The sequence below is a fragment of the Argentina silus genome (genome assembly GCF_951799395.1).
Source record: "Argentina silus genome assembly, chromosome: 8".
In the NCBI taxonomy this organism is placed as follows: Eukaryota; Metazoa; Chordata; class Actinopteri; order Argentiniformes; family Argentinidae; genus Argentina; species Argentina silus.
The window spans coordinates 423586-443335 of NC_139662.1; the positions used below are offsets into that span (position 1 = coordinate 423586).

Below are 19750 nucleotides of genomic sequence, written 5' to 3' on the forward strand. Positions count from 1 at the left end.
CCATCTGTTTCTTATCCTTTTTAAATGTCTCCTTCTCCTTCCACATCTTGAGCATTTCTCGCTCCACATCCTGCCCGTCTCTTTTGATTTTCATCCACTCCTTCTTTATCATTTTCAACTCTGCTCTGACCTTCTCTGTCTTTCTAAGCATCTCCATTGAGGTCTCCTTTTCCTGCTCTAGCTTCTCCTTTTCCTGGCTCAGTTTAAGTCTTTCTTCGGCCTCCATCACCAGGGCCTCTCTCCTCTTGACTGCCTCCATTTCTTTTTCCATCTGTTTCTTGGCCTTGAGAAATGTCTCCTTCTCCTTCCACATCCCGAGCATTTCTTGCTCCACCTTCTGCCCGTCTCTTTTGATTTTCATCCACTCCTTCTTTATCATTTGCAACTCTGCTCCGACCTTCTCTGTCTTTCTAAGCATCTCCTTTGAGGTCTCCTTCTCCTGCTCTTCCTTCTCTTTTTCCTTGCTCAGTTTAAGTCTTTCTTCGGCCTCCATCACCAGGGCCTCTCTCCTCTTGACTGCCACCATATTTTTCTCCATCTCTTTCTCCATCTGTTTCTTGGCCTTGAGAAATGTCTCCTTCTCCTTCCACATCCTGAGCATTTCTTGCTCCACCTTCTGCCCGTCTCTTTGGATTTTCACGCTCTCCTTCCTCATCATATTTAACTCTGCCTCTGCCTTCTCAGCCTTTCTAAGTATCTCCTTTGAGGACTCCTTCTCTTTCTCATTCTCCATCATGAGGATCTTGATCCCACTGTTCATCTCCTCCCTCTCCCTATTGAACTCATTCCTGTCCTCCTGCAGTCTTTCTGCCTTTCTGACCAGGATCTCCTCCTCCCTCTGCCTAACTTTTTGGTCCCTTCTCTTTTGTTTCTCATATTCCTCTATCTTTTTCTCAAACTCTGCCTTCTCTGTCTTAATCCTCTCATGCTCCTTCCTGATATCCTCAATACTCATATATATTTTCACCTCCATTGTTTTTATGCACCTACAGTAGATAGAACACAAACAAAAATGATTGAAATAATCTCCACACACCCATACTATAATGCAACAGGAATGTCAGAAAGATTCCCCAAATGAGAATGGGATAACAATCTTTGAGTTTGCCCTTCTGAATCAGTCAACAAATACCAGTACACCGATTGGCAGCAAAGAAATGTTATTATCTATAATGTGCGTTCGGCTGGCGTCATAATGGGTTTGGAATGACTATCATGGTAATTCACTGCCTAACAACTCTTATCAGCGTTCGATGCAATGGTTCGAAGTGACTTGGTCCTGTCAGAGGCCTATGTTAGAGTCAGCAAAAGCTTCCAGTGTGGGTTGGCTGGCTATGTTTGTTGACACGCCTTGAAATATAGCCTGCAATTGTGGCCAACAGGTCAAATATCAGTGGCCATATAATGGGCACATTTTATTAACTGGAATCGGCCTGGTACAGGTAGGAGCCTATAGGCTAATAAGCAGAAGACCTCGGCAAAATTAAAATAGCCCTAATTCAATTCATGCATTTAGGTCTATCATAATAATAATAAAAAATATATTTGATTTGGAATGTGTTTTTCATTTGTAGCCGACAATTTCAAAGCCTGTGCAGTTGAGTGCAATAGACACACAAACAAAACCACAAACAAAACACTAACAACAACAAGAGGACAGGACCTAAAGGAAGGCCTTTCTAAAGATGTGAGTTTTTAGGCATATAGAAATATCCAACGCTGAATTCGACTTAATGGGAATATCATCTCCTAGTGACAGATATCTCTCAGTGACATTTTTACGCGTCCCTTGTCCAAATGCTGTAAAGGTAGTCGGCCTATGCCGTCTCAAGTATTTACAAATACAAGTGTTATAAAACTATACTATATGTCAACTATACTACATCTCTGGCCTACATTAGCCTACCTCAGTCAGTAGGCTGTGTATAAGCGCCGAATCTTCCGGTTATAATCTCTTTATATCTCACTCTGGTAATACTGATTGCACAGGTTCAGGTTGCGTCTTAGCTCGTTATGCCACTGAACTAAAAGTTCAAGAACTTTGTGTATTATTGCAGAACATTCTCAATTCTGTGTACATATCAACGTCATAATGATACCAATGGCAACGCATTTTGGGTGGAATCCTAACTCCAAATCCGCGCGCGTAAATCTTGCATTCATGTCAATGGGAAATTGATTCGATTTACACGCGGATCTCGAGTTAGGATTCCACTGCAATACACATTTAAGTTTAAGTTCATTTGAATTTATAGTGCATTTTACCCACAATATACGGCTTACACAAAAGTAGCCTACAAGACAAATACAACATTTGAAAAAACATATTGCATAGAATCAAATTTGGGGATATACAGGGTTTTTTTCTTTATAAAGTACATTACAAACATAAAGTCTCATAAAGTACATTACAAATACGAAACAATTATTAGTCATATTTTTTATTAGTAATAATAATAAGTATTTTATATTTAATACAAAATAGATTAAATGGTGAAATTGGTGTGTATAAATATATAAAACTTGACTCATAATCCGTATAGTGCTGTTTTTGGAGTAATTACTAATTACTAGTAATTACTAGTGTGTGCGGACTGCGCTCCCTGTCCCGTCTTTCTGCTGTGGGGCAGCGGAGCACTCTGCCCCATCGTTGCGAGGGGAACAAAGTGAGCGTGTTTGGCGTAAGCAGGAAAAACCTCACGCAAATTATATTGGGTATGAATTCTGCCTAGCAACAGGTGGCGAAAAACTATTAAACGCTAATGTCGTTAACGTGGTCTGACATGACAGGAAATAATCATAAAGCAATTCAGTTCATCTACTGTACGTCTATCGCTAATGCTAGCTAGCTAAAGTTTTCACAATGAATCGTGTAGATTATTTGTTGACCATGCGGTTTAGTACATTGCCTTTGGAAGAGAAGTTGGAGATAAAACGTTTAGGGCCAACAGGAATGGTTTGACAAAAAGAGATGGCTAACCGCTACCACCTCGAAACATGCGCTGTTCTGTTTCCCATGTATGATTTTTGGTGGAGACTATTTGGGCATCGGCTGGATTCAAAGACATTATACATCTGTCAGAACAGAACAGACACCAGCGACTGAACGGCCTTGACATGATTTCCATTGAAAATGCATTGATCCAGGGACAGATGGATTTCAACAGTAAAGTCATCGAGAGGTTTGCTGAAGCAACGAACCGCCGCGCTACTTTCCTATTCAAGTGAGCAGGTCTGTTTGGACATGTATGACAAATGGACAATGCGCCGTTCACTGTAGACTATATTGCTTTTGTTTTGTAGTCATTTTAAACGTTATACTACCTGTGATATAAAGTGGAGGACTAAATGTTACCTATAGGCCTAATATCTAGACCGTTGATGGGCACACTTGTTACTTCTCGCTTTCAGAACCCTGGACTGGGCTCGGGCTGTATATTCATATAGTTCCGTTAATTAGCCTAGCCTACTTTCCGTGATTTAATGTGACTTTTGTAGTGTGTTATAGCCTCTGCACTGATGATATTTATTTCACATTTAAAATAATACAATTGATAAAACCTGATTAAACTTTCCTACAAGTTAACGATGTGCCGAATGCTTGTATTTTGATTAAACATGCAAGTTATTGAAGACACGTGTCTGTCTCATCTTTTTACTTTGTTGCAGTATAGGCGTTCTGTGTCGCGCTGAAGCGTATGAAGTGTATTCAGTTATGGGGTTTACTGTACATACTTTTTCTCTGCACTGTTCCTGCTGCAGAGGATGCGTAAACGATTTTCCCATGTTGTTTTTTGGTTGTGGTCTGTGTTTATACATTTAGGCTATTAGTTGTATCCTACTTTTCAGTTTTACAAGTCAAATCTTATGACAGATGAGATGGCACTTCAACCGATAAAATGCAGGTACATTTTGACTACTGCTGCACTACGATACCCATAGATAGACCCAATACATTGGTAACTGCACTACTTATACAGCTCATATACTGCTTATACTGTTCATACTGCATTCTATATTTATTCTGCTTATAATGTTACTGTTAATACATATATTGCTTATACTGCACTACTTATACTGCTCATATACTGCTTATACTGCACTACTTATACTGCTCATATATTGCTTATACTGCTCTACCTGTATATATTGTTCACATTGCACTTTTCTGCTTTTTTGCACTTCTGGTTAGACGCTAACTGCATTTCGTTGTCTCTGTACTTGTACTCTGCACAATGACAATAAAGTTGAATCTAATCTAACACCTATTTATTGTCATGTTTTGATGGCATGTTGTTCATTCTCATGTTATGATTTAGTTTGTGATTATACACACGTTTTTAGCGTGATGATAGAGACCCACTACCAGACGAGTACAAAACATGCACAAGTCACATGCAAATCCCTGCCCTGCAGACGACAGACAACAACTGTCTCTGTACAACTAGTCCTGGACCTCCACTATTAGACAGATACAAAGAGAGCAGCATACAGTAGCAGCAGAGCCCAGAGGCAAGGCGAGGCAAGGCAAGGCAAGGCAAGTTTATTTATATAGCACATTTCATACACAGAGGCAATTCAAAGTGCTTTACGTAAAATAGATAAAAAGGAAACAGCATGAACATTTTTTTTGAATAAAAACGCATAAAAGACATAAAAAAGGAATAAAAGTCACAGTGCATTTTAGGGTCACAGTGCAATTATTAGCGCCAATTTAGTTTCAATTTAAGGCAAAAGCGAAGCCCTTTTTTTTTTAAGCCCATTTTTGAAAGTAGCCAGTGTTGAGGCTGATCCTAGATCTATGTGTAACATAATAACTGAGAGACCTGCAGCAGGGCATGTCCTCATCACTGGCTGTCTGCTTTGAGCTGGTTGTCGTTGGACTCCTGGCAGCGGAACAGCAGCTTGAGTTTGATGGGCCGTATGGGCATCAGAGTGTTCTGTAGGTCCATCTCAATGGGGATCTGGTGAGAGTTGACACACAGTTAAAGTATGAAGGAACGAGTAAAACAGATGTCAGCGTTACACTATGAATGTTACCTAATACAGTGTCACTGTTACGTTCGGGTAGCATTGCACTATAAATTCAAATAAACTCAAACTCCTGGACAACCTCTCTTGGGTCGACATACATTATGAAGTCTCGAGGGAGTTTTGCAGAAATACAAATAGCTTTTTTTTAAATCTCACACTTCCATCATTTAGTAGGTAGCCTATACTGAGGATGATTGGCGCCTAGTACTGAAAAATGCAATCTGGGAAATTAAATGGGGAGTACATACTCATGCAGTACGCAAGTACAGAATTGTAGTATGGGGGTTCAAACCCGGGTCTCCCATGTGGAAGACACAAACGCTACTATTAAGCCAAGAGGACATCCTCAAGGTCTGAGGGCGACACTTCAGTTTACATGTCTCAGGCAGGGCTACCTCATCACCCGAGTGTGATTCCAAAATCACCTCTGCTACATATAGAAACGCAACAAAGTCATAGGTACAAAATTATATTTACAATCATTGTATCATTATTTTGTTTCACCTCTGTCTCTTTGCAGACGGTGAAGTTGAACCTCTGTAGAATCTCCACCATCGCCAGTTTCATCAATACCAGAGCGAATCGCATCCCGATACAGTTCCGTGGGCCCAACCCGAACGGCATGTAGGTGTATGGGTCGATGCTCTCCTTGTTCTCCTTACTGAACCTACACACGGAGAGTTCAGAGGAGGAGGGGTTAAAGAACATATCAATTAAATCACAGTAATATGATGGTTATACATGGTTGAAGAAACCTGTTTGTGTTTGGTCGTCGCATTTAGGTTTGTTTTATGGTTGTTTGTGGAACACTGCTCTTATCGTTGCTGTTGTGATTGATATTGTGGTTGTGGTTAAGATGTGGCCCATTACCTCTCTGGTTTGAACTCCTCTGGGTCTTCCCACACATCGGGGTCACGGTGCAAGGTCCAGATGGGTATCATGACGACCATACCCTTGGGGATGGTGATGCCGCAGATCTCAACAGATTTCTTGGCGACTCTTTCAAGTCGATGGGGTACAACCTGAGAGACTCGTTGATCACGCTGTCTAGATAGTCTATCTGCATCAGAGCCTCGTACTGGATAGGAGCCTGCACAGGGATATTACACTCACATGAGCACTAGTGATTGGTCGTTCACGTAGCCGTAGCCCAGAACTAACTCTTTTTCGTCGCAAATCTGAAGAGCTGTTAGTTTTTTGTGTTTTTTTGGGGGGAAATGAACACAGTACTATACTTATTCTAATCTGCATAGCCTAATTTCATGACACCCGCATACAGAACGCCATTACTTTCAATGTACATGTGTAATAGTGTCTTGCTTTTTTGTTATACATGAATAAACAAAAAAATCGCTAAATAATGTTATCTTGATAGTTAGAAGAAAATACATTTAGATTCCACTGAACAATGTAAATGATAGATGTACACAAGGATCAATCAGAAGTCAAAATGCCACTAAACTGGGCTGCTTTTAGTGGATTGACTGCTTGGAATACTGAATGTGCTATAGTCTATTATTTCCTATCACAGTCGACAGACTACAAGAAAACTGTCAGGTGGTTCAAATGTGAATAACTTGGTATCCATTCCATTAACTGTGGCCGGGCAGCACCGAACAGCCCAGAGAACATTACCATGGTGCTTTTGAATATTAGGTCCCTATCTGGCAAAACCTTTATTGATCTTATCTCAGAGCGAAAGCTGCACTGTAATGTTTTTATCTGAAACCTGGCTAAACATGAATGCATGTCAGTCTATTAGAAGTGGGGAAAAATATATTTTCACTCTATTATTTATCTAGCCATGTCGCTGAGCAGATGAGAATTTCATGATGAATATGAATATGAATAGTACACCATCAACAGCTTCCTCCTGTGATAATGATTTAGCAACCAGCTTCAACACCAAACTAAGGGCAACTATCGACTCTGTAGCACCAGTCAAACTGAAAAAGGCTGTGGCCAAATTTAAAAGAATTTGCAGAAAGTCTGAGCGGACAAAAACTGCAGGTCCACCTTGATATTCTTCGAGAGCATCTTTCTGCTTTTAATAAGGCAATAAAAAAACGCCAAGACAGACGGGATCATTTCTCAAAATTGATAATGAATCATAACAACTCAAACAGTGCTCTTTTCAACGATTGACAGCCTTATAAATCCCGCCCACAAGACACCTGGTGATCTGCTCTCCACCTACAAATGTGAGGAATTTGCAACATACTTCTGAGATAAGAGAACCAATATTAGGTGAGGAGGATCACTCAGGCAAGACCTGAAGATGTGTTTGATGACTTGTTACCCCACCTTCCACCACATGGAAGCACTATGAACTCTTTTGCAGTGGTCATACAGAAATGCTCAGCAAAGTGGGGGTCTGTTCATCTGCACCTAAAACTACCATGGTGAAACCCCTCCTGAAGAAAAGTAACTTAGACTCTTCAGTCCATAGCGATTTTAGGCCAATCTCCAACCTTCCCTTTTTAAGCAAAAAAATAATAATTCTTGAAAAAAAGGTGTTCAAACTGTTAAATAATCTCCTTATTCCCATTTGACATGTTCCAATCTGGCTTTTGTGCCGATCATAGCACTGAGATAGCACTATGTTGTTAAGTTATTAACTAGGTTCTTAATGACCTTAGAATTAATTAATTAATGCTGATGCCAAAATGCTCTTTGTCCTTGTCCTGCTGGACCTGAGTGCAGCTTTTGATACTGTGGACCATGATATCCTTATTGATAGACTTGAGAAGTGGGTTGGCCTCTCTGGTCCAGTTCTTAACTGGTGTAGGACCAACCTAACTGGCCATTTTGTTTCCCATTGGTGACCACACCTGTGGGGTTCCTCAAAGTTGAATTTTAGGGCCTGTACTCCTCGTCAGTGTCATCAGGAAGCACAATATTAATTACTGCAGTTACGAAGATGACACCCAGCTGTACATTTCTGTATCACCCAACAATTTCAGTTTGATTGATTTCCTGGTGAAATATGGATGTCACAGAACTTCATACAGCTCAACCAAGATAAGACAGAGGTACTAGTCATTCGAGCAAAAGCCGAAAGAGAGAAACTGTCTGCACACTTAAAGACACTACTTACAGTAACACTAAGCACCAGGCAAAAAAACAAGGTGTCACCATTGACTCAGATCTTAATTTTGAAACCCATATCAAGAATGTGACTAAAATATATTTGTATCACTTAAAGAAGAGTAAGTAAGTTTGTCGGAAATCTGCCATCGTGGAGAAATTCTGTCTGAAGTTGTCCAAACAACAACATCCTCCCTAATAATAATATATCCCCCCGAAATGAACTTGCAGTGTTGGACATTAGCTGTTGTGTTTCTGCATGCGCACACGATTGGGAGAGGCAGCCACCAGAGAAAGGTCAGTCTACTCCCCTAGAACACCCCTGGCACTAACAACATGTTTATATGCAAACCGAATGTCAGGTAGGACACTGCATTTTAAAAAGCGTGTTTTCCGAACCAAAACAGCGTTCGTAAATGAAATATTTATTCATAAGGGATTTATTATAAGGGATCTTGTTCCCTGATCGCTACCGATTAAAGATAGTCACTACAACCGTTAGGAAGCTTTTAGAAAGCTTGAATATTACATGGACCTTTACAGAACACAGCTGTAAAGGTGCAACCTTTCCTCTCCCAGGCTGACACTGAGAGACGAATGCATGCTTGTATTACTAGCAGCCTTGATTACTGTAACACTCTCCTGTCTGGTCGACCAAAGAAAGCTCTTGGCAAATGATACAAAATGCAGCAGCACGTGTCAGATGGAGAGCACATATCACACAAGTCTCTGCACTGATTACCTGTTAGTTTTATAATTTATTTTAAGATAATTGTATTAGTTTAGAAATCACTCTATGGTCATGCACACCACTGCATGTCAGACATGCTTTTAAGGTATATACCCTGTAGATCCCTCAGGTCCTCAGGTACTGGCCTTTTAACTATTCTGAAGATTCCAACAACACCTATCTACTTCCTGTTTCAAATGAATAATACTGGGCAGAGGTCTGCACAGGGATGCTACAGACACATTAGCACACTGCAAAATACTGTCACCTATCTAACCATCTGTAGGAGTCTGCAGTGCACAGGGGTTACACACTCATCAGTACCCTCTAAAACACTGTCACTATCATATTTCCTGTTCCACATGAATAGTACTATATAGGAGTCTGCAGAGGGGTTACCTTGTTGGGAATCTCCTCCTGCAGCTTGGTCATGATGTGAGGGTTGGTTGCCAGATTGTAGGCCAGGAAGGACAGAGAGCTACTGGTGGTCTCATAGCCAGCAAAGATGAACATCATTGCCTGGGACAAGATCTCATGGTCACTCAATCCTATGATGATGGAGAGAGGGGGAGAATGAGAGGGAGGAGAGGGAGAGTGGGAGAAATGGGGTGGTAGGTGTGAGAAAGGGACGAAGTAGAGTATTTCCACGGTGTGTTTGTAGGTATAGGTGTTTGAGGCAGGTACTGTATGTGTGTGTGTTAGATGCTAGTATACAGTGTGTATGTGTGTGTGTGTGTGTGTGTGTGTGTGTGTGTGTGTGTGTGTGTGTGTTTAAGGCAGGCACCTTTACTCTGCTCCTCTCCCTTTGAGTTGCTGTCTTTCTGTGAGTCTATCATCAGCTGCAGGAAATCTACCCGACTCTGGAAGCAGGCTTACGTCAGATCAAAATCACATGAGAACTACCAGATGCTACCAAATCTCTACAATTGTATTACACAATACTGGCTGAAGATCGTATATTTGATCAGTTATATTTACATACCTTCCTGGTGCTAGACACGCGATTGGACTTGATCTTCTGAAAGACAGCGTAGAAGAAATCTGTGACCGAGGCAGGGAATAGGGATACCTCCATGTTTGCCATAACAGGACCCATGAAGGGGAAGAATGCTGGACGGACAGGAAATGCCACGGTTACAAACAGGAACAGGAAATACCATGATACGTGACTCCAATCCTATTCAATGCACAGCCCTGTCCAGAAACAACTCCTAGGCTCTATCCCTAGACACTTCTGTATCCAATCCACTCAGATCTCCAAGTGTCCAGCATTTAGGAACTAGAGGTTGGTTCTGGACAGGGCCCATGTGTTTGTCAAATGAGTAGAGCGCAAACCATTGGCAGTGTGGTTTATGTCAGTCTAATCAATAAAATCGATAGCTTCATTTATTAAGCACAAAATGACTGAAAGCTATATGGGGGCAGTTGTACCGACTGTGAGGAACAGTGGGCTGAAGATGTCAAACTTGAGCATTTTCTTGATGTTGGTCACAAAGGGGTCGGAGGGGTTGTGGAGGGAGTCGATGTCGACACTGAATGAAGTACTGACGACCACATCCATACTGTATGGTCCAAAGAACCTGGAACACAACCACACAATCTCTGACCACCAGAATCACAACCACAAAATTAAAGGGGGAGTTCACTGAAATTACAAATTCACCTTATCGTCTCGGAGATAAATACTCACTCCTTTAGTTCAATGGGCTCATCGTTATCAGCCGTCTTCTTCAGATTGCTGACCAAATTACCAGAGTGCTGCTTCATGATCCTGAGCATCTGAGTTGGGAAGGATACATGGAAAAATATCATGATTGATACGTGGATTAATATGTGCAAAACATATATTAATATCATGTTTGAAACAGGAATTATTTTAATGTTTATATAGCCTGAGAATATACATCCATACAGGATACATTATGTATATAGTCAAAAAATAAGTGACTCCAAAGATGAACTATTATTCTATACTCTGTCATCTGACCACTGAACTTATCGAAGATAAGATCAAATATACTTTATTGTCCCGGATGAAAATTTGTCTTGGATTAATTAATTAAAGTTGCTGCTTCACACAACAACAAACAACAATGAATGCACACTATACACATAGTACAAATCACACACACACTCTCACACACACACACACACACACACACACACACACACACACGCGCGCGCGTCAGAGTTGTCAGTCATTCATTTATTTGTGTTGTATAAAGGAATGAATGAAAGAAGGAGAGGAGAGATGGGACTGTACCTCTTTGATCCGCCCACTGGTGAAGGAGGGAGACAGGACACTGCGGATCCGTCTCCATGCATCATCCTCAGCGATAAACACGGCGTCATACAGAGGCCTGTTGAGATAGATATTCTAGAAAAATAATAATAATTATAAACTGCAAGATTAACATACTATTAATAATGCTATAATAACAATGATATTATCTATTTAAGGAGCCCTTATGTTTTTTTCCCCATACAACAACTTCAATTTAGCGTATTACCCTCCTGTTAGTGAAAAGGGAGTTGCATTCCTTGATGAGGATGGTTTTGATCATGGCTGTGTCCATGATACACAGGATGGGCTGACGGCCATCATAGATCCTACAGACCAGCAAAAACAAAGATAGCCTCAATTCTTCGTGGCATTGATTCCACAAGATGTTGGAAACATTCCTTTGAGATTCTGGTCCATGATGACATGATTGCATCACTCAATTCCTGCAGATTTTTCAGGTTCACTTTCAAGATGTGAATCTCCCGTTCTACCACATCCCAAAGGTGTTCTATTGGATTCAGATCCTGGGAAGGCCACTGAAGAACACTGAACTCATTGTCATGTTCATGAAACCAGTTTAAGACAACTTTTGCTTTGTGACATTATCATGCTGACATTATCATACTGGAAGTAGCCATTAGAAGATGGGTCAATTGTGGCCATGAAGGGATGCACATGGTCAGCAACAATACTCAAATAGGCTGTGGCATTCAAGCGAATATACCGTAGATAGAGACAGACAGACCCATCACAGATCCTGCACTCTTAGAAAAAAAGTGCTACCTAGAACCAAAAAGGGTTCTTCTTCCACTCTCCCTTTGAAGAAACCTTTTGGGTTCCATGTAGAACCCTTTTCCACAGAAGGTTATACAGTACCGTGCGAAAGTAATGGGACAGTGAAGCATTTTTTCTTCTTTTTGGAGTTGAAATGAGAACGTAGAGATTCTCATCTTTTATTTGATGTTATTTGTGTACATATTGGTTTATCATTCAGAAATTACAACACTTTTATGCATAATCCCCCTATTTCAGGCTACACAAAAGTGATGGGACAATTGGCTTGACAGGTGTGTTCGTCAGGTGTGTTCCGTCACATAATTTGTGCAGTCTGCTATTGGTGTCTTGTCAACATGAGGACCAAAGAGATGTTATTGAAAGTCAGGGAAGCCATTATGATGCTGAAATATCAGAAAAAAATGAAACATTAAAACCTTAAACCTACCAACATCAACAGTTTGGAACTTCATTAAAAGGAAAGAAAGCACTGGTGAGCTAAGAAATCGCAAATGGCAAGGAAGACTTCCAGTGGATAACCAAAGAATGCTCACCATAATTAAAAAAAAAAAAAAAAAAACAACAACTGCCCCATAGATTAGGAACACTCTCCAGGAGGTAGGCGTCAATGAGTCAGAGACTACCATCCGCAGAAGACTTCACCAGCAGAACTACAGAGTCTACACTGCAAGGTGCAAACCACTACTCAGCCACAAAAACAGGCTGGCCAGGTTACGGTTTGCTAAAAAGTACCTAAAAGAGCCTGCAGAGTTCTGGAAAAACATGTACCGGAGAAAGTGTGGAGAAAAAAAGGAACTGCCCAATATTCACAGCATACCACATCATCTGTGAAATATGGGGGAGGGGGTGTTATGCCTTGGGCATGTATGGCTTCCACTGGAACTGGCTCACGTCTCCTTTGATGAGGATGAATTCGGAAGTGTTCAGAAACATCTTGTCAGTCCAAGTACAAGTTAATTGCTCCAAACTCATTGGACGGCATTTCACCATACAGCAGGACAATGACCCAAAACATACTGCCATAGCAACTAGGAAATTATTCAGGGCCAAAAAGTGAATCCTATAGAATCCTATAGAACATGCATTTAATTTGCTGAAGAGGAGGACAAAACATCCTAAAAAAACAAACAACAATCGCTACAATATAGGTCTGGCAGAGCATTACCAGAGAAGATACCCAGCGTCTGGTTGGGTCAATGGGTCACAGACTTTTGCACTTTTGCATACAAAGGATTGGGGACCAAATACTAAACATGAGTGCTTAATTTGGACATTTGCATAATGCAAAAGAAGAAAAAATGCTTGTCCCATTACTTACGCAGGGCACTGCAAATGGAACCCATAAGAGTTATTCAACCAAAGAATCCTTTTAGAACCCTTTTTTTCTTTATTTTTTTAATTACATTTTTGCCCTTTCAATGACATGGAGGGAAGACACAATCACTTCCGATTTGAATTCTGACGTGTCGTGGCTCCTCTTTATTCATGCAGTTTGAGACGTGCTCAGAGGCAATATAGGAGCCTCAACCAATGAGAATCCAGGATGTTGTCAAACATTGGCAACGCACAAGTTGTGTTTGGGACCATACTACAGAATACTTAAAAGCTTAAAACTTAAATCGCTCAATAACAGATTCAAATTATTAATGTGGAAGCATGAAATTGTTGCTTGGGCAGTGTACTTGCATGTGTTGTTGTGGTGAAAGCCATGGGAGCTGAATATGAATTGTTTTACCCAGAAAACGAAAACGATATATGTCTTGGTGTATGAGACCATTTCGTCGGTTGGATCGTCTGTGTTTGTGAAAATCGCACAGTGTCCGCCTGGTTTAAGAGTGTATACTGTAGACACTGAGAGATATATATATCCATCATAGTTAACAATAACCAGGATCAGTTTAGCAGACTCACCCCCACAGTTTCCCATATTTCTGGAATCAAAATTGGTGAAACCACCCTGGGAACAAAAAAACTAAACAAAAAAATAGCCAGTTCATAAATGCTTGTCATAAACCTGAATTATGGCTTAGTCTATGATGGCCCTTTTCCACTACAGACCGGCTCCCACTCCTCTCTTTTCGTTTTCGTTCAAAAGCTTTATTGCCCATTTTTCTGGGTAAAACAATTCATATTCAGCTCCCATGGCTTTCACCACAACAACACACATCATGGATGAGTCTACAATGTTGTTGTTTATGGGCTTAATCTCTACAAACCTTCTTATATCCCATTATCGTCCCGAGGAAAGGGATGGGTTTAGGACCAGGAATGCCTAGTTTTTTTAATATTCCATATGGCCAGTATCCATACCTGGTCAGAACAAATATAAATCAACAATCTGACTTGAAACAAAAGCAAAACGATCAAGTCATAGGTATCATTGAAACTGTTAGATAACTGTAATTATCAATACTATCATTTGTATGTATTATCACAACTAACTAACTAACAAATAATATTTTTTATTAAAACTTCTTACACTACGATCAGAGTGATGAGTAAGGCAAGGAGAGTTCATGTCTCGGTGGAGAAGTACGGAAGGTAACCCATCTTTACAGGTTCAATCGCTTCTTCTGAGTAACCCCGGACACGTCTGCTGAAGTGATTATTTTATCCCATCATGACACCTGTGTTTCAGATCATGAAACACAGGCGAAAGAGTATGTGAGAGGTGAAGTTGAAGCCATGGCTAGTGAATGATTGAAAGGGGATCCCTGCGCAGAGGGCAACACTCAGTGATGTTATTGTCGGCCTTTATCTTAACATCCTGCTAATAGTTGCTGCCTGTTTGATCCCTATCGGGTTTTAATAGTTTGCAGACCCATTGATTCAAGAAGGACTATGGGGCAAATATTTTTGGGCAAATATTTTCTTTCGAGTAATACTGAATTTTACATATTTGAACTCCTCTAAAAATGTGTTATGTTCTTTACATGTATGCACTTGTTTTATATCATTGGCTCCTAAAAACAGTATTTCAAAATACTAGTTCAAAACACATCACATATTACAGTAATGAAGCAACTGATTAACATGAATACAGTGCTCTTCATAAGTATTGGAAAGAGGAAGCATTTTCTGTTCTTTTAGCTCTACACTTGGATTTGAAATCAAACAAATATTATGGGGTCAAAGTAGAGATTCTCAACTTTAATTCAATGGGTTTTTAAAAAAACATTTGTAAACATACTCCCACTATTTCAGGGCTTCAAAAGTATCATATAATGTCCAAATAAAGTACTAATGTTTCGTATTAGGTCAACAATCTGCCTGAAGTCTGCGACCCCACCAGGCACTATCCACTATCCACTATCCACTATCCACTATCCACTCATCTTTAGAAAATCATTGACATTTCCACATGGTATTGTGTCATAGAGTAGCTTCCCTACAGCAATATTATCTTGACATTGGGATCCTTTGTCCAAACCATATTTCAGGGTGTATGTTTGGTTGCAGGGGCCCAGGCTGTGCTCTCTGACTGCTCCAACTGTAGTAGACCCTGCAGTGAGGAAGAGGTCAACATGCTGCAGTACCGTCAGCCAATCACACACAAGAACCAACAGATCGCCAAGACCTCCATTGCACCATGCACGCACGCACACACACACACACACACACACACACACACACACACACACACACACACACACACAAACACTGTCTCAACAGCCCCTTCCTTCACTCTCACTCTCTCTCTCTGTAGGTGGGTCAGGCTGCGTATTCAGCCTCTAAGGGGGGTATTGTTGGGATGACTCTACCCATCGCCCGAGACCTGGCACCCATGGACATCTGTGTGGTCACCATCGCACCCAGTCAGTAAACACACACACATACATACGCACTCTTTCACACACTCCTCCCCCCCCCCTTCCTCTCCATATCAGACAACCTCTCTCTCCCTCTCCTTAGGTTCTGTTCTCCACTCCTCTCCTGGCGGGTTAACCTGAGAAGGTGCGTTCATTCCTGGCCCGCCAAGTGCTCTTCCCCTCACGCCTGGGAGACCCTGCAGAGTTTGCCCACCTGGTGACATCACTGGCTGAGAACCCCATGATCAATGGAGAGGTCATCAAACTGGATGGAGCTATCCGCATGCAGCCCTGAGAGAGAGTGAGTGTGTGTGTGTGTGTGTGTGTGTGTGTGTCTGTGTGTGATCCAAGGTATACCACTGTGACAGCTCCGATGTGTGTGTGCATGTGAGGTGTGTGTTCATGTCTGGTACTCCAAGCGCTGCTGTACTGTACGCTCCATGCAGTTTTGTTTTGTTTTGTAAACTGATCCAGTAATAAACTTCTAATGAGTCTGAGTCTCTCCTCCTCTGTGTCTGTGTAAAGTGAGGTCAGTAGGAGCTAATAGGACAAATGAAACAAGAATGAGCCTTATGAGGCAAGTGTACCTTCATTTGTCCTATTAGAAGTGAATAGAATGCCTGGACACAGGAAATGCTAAATGCTAAAGCTCTCATAACATCACACCTGCACCAGTGTGTAGCTTTATGTACATGTCATCCACAACATTTGAGTGAAGGGAAAGGGACACATTTCTTTTGGAATGGAAAGGAGTCGAGGTACAGTATCTTGGTATACACACGTTTGCTCCAGTTTTGTACCCATTGACTGTGACCCTGTTTGTGTAAGAGGCTAGGGCTGACCCATTCTGATTCAAGATGTTTGTGTAAAAAAGGTATTTATTGCATATATTGTCCACTAAAAAGCAGATGATGGTACAAGTGTAAGGGACCAAGTGCTCCAACCTCAGTCTAGCCTGAAGATCATTCCATATCTAAGGAGCACAGCAGCTAAAAAGTTCTTCTCAATTCTGTAATCACTTGAAGGACATTAAATAGTAACAAGCTGCAAGTTTGATCGCCACTAAGTCGCCATAAAAGCAATGATGTGAGGTAAAATGGGAGTTTTAAAAGAACTGCTTCATATACAGATGAAATCCAATGATAAGCCCTTCTCAACGTCAAAGAATCCCAACCCACAGACTGATACAAAAGACAATGGTGGGTACAGAAAACATGCCTACAAATGAACTGCAGAGCAGAGTGATAAATCGGGTCTAGTGGTTTAAGAATTGAGGCTGTCGTGTGATTTTAAATTGTGTCACCATAATCACGGACAGGGAGGAGCATTGCCAAGACAATCTTCCTCCTATTATCAAAGGTGAAGCAAGACATTTCTTTACAAAACAAGTACAAGTCTAACTCACAAACTCTTGATCACTTTTTCAACATGTATTTTAAAAGTGTATCATCTATGTAAATGCCCAGGTACTTATAATGGGGAACTTGTTCAGTTTGGGTTCTTTTCAGGGTACAAATATGTTGATCATTGTAATCAATATTATGGCATATAGAGAAAAACATAACAGACCTCATGCATACCTCTTCAAATTAAGGTTTACCCAGATTGTTTCTAATCTAACCCATGTGCATACATGTGCCATGTTTTTTCTTCCTCAACTTGTAAATGTAAAAAACACAAACACCACCACTTTGTCTTTTTGTGGTGTTAGGAATACAGACCTCACAGATAAAAATGTTTTGATAAAGGTCATAAACCGAAACGTCGACACAATAAATAAGCAGAGGTAACAATCGTGTGTGCAGGAGTATTCATTTTTTACATACCTTTTCTTCCTAAACTCATCATCACTCAACATAGTTTACAGCTATGCAACTTGTAAAATACAGCATTTCAAACATGACACACAGTTTGCCTTTGAATATGACTTTAATGAAAGAGAATTGAAACGGCAAGTGTAGTTATAGTGGTAGTATGCAGGGTAGTTATTGTGGTAGTAAGTTTGGGATAGTTGTTGATTTCCAGAATTGTCTCTGTGTTGAAATATCTGAAAGAGAAAAATTGTCTTATCATTTGTATAGATAAAATCTAAATTATTTTGAGGTGATTTGAGAAGCCAAAATGATCATGCTTAGAATGCACTGTAAGCAGATAATGGAGGGCATACCTGTATTTTGTTTCCCTTTATGGAAAGCCCTCTCCATGCTCTCTCTGGCAAACTCCAGGTTCGCCGCCATTACTCTTTTCTTTTCAGTCTTCTCCTTCTCTCTCTCCATTTCTGTCTTCATCCTCTTCACGACATCTTCTGTAATCTTTGTCATCAACTCTTTCACTTCCCTCTCCCTCCTTTCCGCCATATTATTTATCATCCCATCCATCTCTTCTCTCATGCGTTTAACGTCATCTTCTTTCTCCTTCAGGATTTTCTCCATCTCTTTCTCGACCACTTCTACTCTCTTCATTGCCTCCAACTCCTTTTTCACCCATTCAATATCCTTTTCTTTCTCCTGTTCATTCCTGTTTCTCTGTCTCTCCTCCTCTGCCCATTTCATCACCTCCATCCTCTCTTTCACTTGTTTCACCTCCATTTCTTTCTCCTCCAGGATTCTCTCCATCTCTTTCTCGGCCTCCTCTACTCTCTTCATCGCCTCCAACTCCTTTCTCATCCATTCAAAATCCTTTTCTTTCTCCTTCTCACTCCTGTTTCTCTCTCTCTCCTCCTCTGCCCATTTCATCACCTCCATCCTCTCTTTCACTTGTTTCACCTCCATTTCTTTCTCCTCCAGGATTCTCTCCATCTCTTCTACTGTCTTCATACCCGCCTCCATCTCCTTTCTCATCCATTCAATATCGTTTTCTTTCTCCTTCTCAATCTTCTCCTTCTCCCTCTCCATCTCTGTCTTCATCCACTTCACGACATCTTCTGTAATCTTTCTCATCTCCTCTTCCACTTCACTCTCCCTCCTTTCCAACATATTCTTTATCACATCCATCTCTTCTCTCACGTGTTTAACGTCACATTCTTTCTCCTCCAGGATTCTCTCCATCTCTTCGACTCTCTTCATCGCCTCCAACTCCTTTCTCATCCATTCAAAATCCTTTTCTTTCTCCTTCTCACTCCTGTTTCTCTCTCTCTCCTCCTCTGCCCATTTCATCACCTCCATCCTCTCTTTCACTTGTTTCACCTCCCTTTCTTTCTCCTCCAGGATTCTCTCCATCTCTCTCTCCATCTCTTCTTCTCTCTTCATACCCGCCTCCATCTCCTTTCTCATCCATTCAATAACCTTTTCTTTCTCCTTTTCAATCTTCTCCCTCTCTCTCTCCATCTCTGTCTTCATCCTCATCTCCTCTTTCACTTCCCTCTCCCTCCTTTCCACCATATTCTTTATCATCACATCCATCTCTTCTCTCACACGTTTAACGTCGCATTCTTTCTCCTCCAGGATTTTCTCCTTCTCTCTCTCCACCTCCTCTACTCTCTTCATCACCTCCAACTCCTTTCTCATCCATTCAATATCCTTTTCTTTCTTCTTCTCATTCCTGTCTTTTTCTCTCTCCTCCTCTGCCCATTTCATCACCTCCATCCTCTCTTTCACTTGTTTCACCTCCATTTCTTTCTCCTCTAGGATTCTCTCCATCTCTCTGTCAACCTCTTCTACCCTTCTCTTCATCACCTCCATTGTTTCGGTCTCCTTCTCACTCATCTTTAATCTCTCTTCGCTCTTCTTTACCTCCTTCTCTCTCTCCTGCACCACCCTCTCTCTCTCCTCCACCTCCTTCTCTCTCCTCTTCATCTCATTTCTTGTTTTTTCCATCTCCCTCTGGAAAGTCTCCTCCATCTCCTTTGTCACTTTCTCCACCTCCTCCACCTCTTTCGCCTTTATTTCCAACTGGACAATCCTCTCCTCCAAATCCTTTTTGTTATTTTCCTGCGTCTTTTGAATGCGACTGAGTATTGCATTGCATTCATTCACTTTCTCAGTGTCTCTATCCAACACTTTCCTCTTCCTC

General features: G+C 41.0%; 1 pseudogene across 1 annotated transcript in view; it reads right to left on the bottom strand.

Moving 5' to 3' along the window:
• LOC310808833 (cytochrome P450 3A19-like) overlaps positions 1-19750 on the bottom strand; it is a 98128-nt pseudogene that overhangs the window by 49985 nt on the left and 28393 nt on the right. The window contains exons 2-4 of the transcript in view: positions 9251-9399; positions 5905-6124; positions 5539-5701 (exon numbers count right to left, since the gene is read on the bottom strand). The product of the transcript in view is annotated as a cytochrome P450 3A19-like (transcript). The remainder of the gene's footprint in view (positions 1-5538; positions 5702-5904; positions 6125-9250; positions 9400-19750) is intronic.